This window comes from Conger conger, chromosome 16 (assembly GCF_963514075.1).
Source record: "Conger conger chromosome 16, fConCon1.1, whole genome shotgun sequence".
NCBI classification, from domain to species: Eukaryota; Metazoa; Chordata; class Actinopteri; order Anguilliformes; family Congridae; genus Conger; species Conger conger.
This window is the reverse complement of record NC_083775.1, coordinates 7,962,926-7,963,213: the sequence shown is the minus strand read 5'-3', so window position 1 is coordinate 7,963,213 and position 288 is coordinate 7,962,926. Positions and strand designations below refer to the sequence as shown.

The 288-nt window shown below is 36.8% G+C and overlaps 1 pseudogene; it reads left to right on the top strand.

Moving 5' to 3' along the window:
* The first annotated feature begins 282 nt into the window (after window positions 1-282).
* LOC133114637 (protein TANC2-like) overlaps window positions 283-288 on the top strand; it is a 144,283-nt pseudogene continuing 144,277 nt past the window's right edge.

Here is a 288-nt window from a genome sequence, read left to right as displayed (position 1 = left end):
GCGGCAGGCTGAAAGAGCCAGGGTTTGGAATTTAGCCAGGACACTGGGGCACCCCCTACTCTTTGCAAAGCGTGTCATGTTTCAATGTTTTTTTTTTTTATTATTCAGTCATCTTACTTTTTAAAACCATAGGTATCAAAATCATTGGCACCCCTAAAAATGATTGTAAATAAAACCAAACCAAGTTAAATTGGCAATTGTTCATTTTGTTAATCTCAGTCACAACTATATTGTGTCATTCCATCACTTCCTGTTTCACTTGAGTAGAAAAATGAGGTAACAAGCATG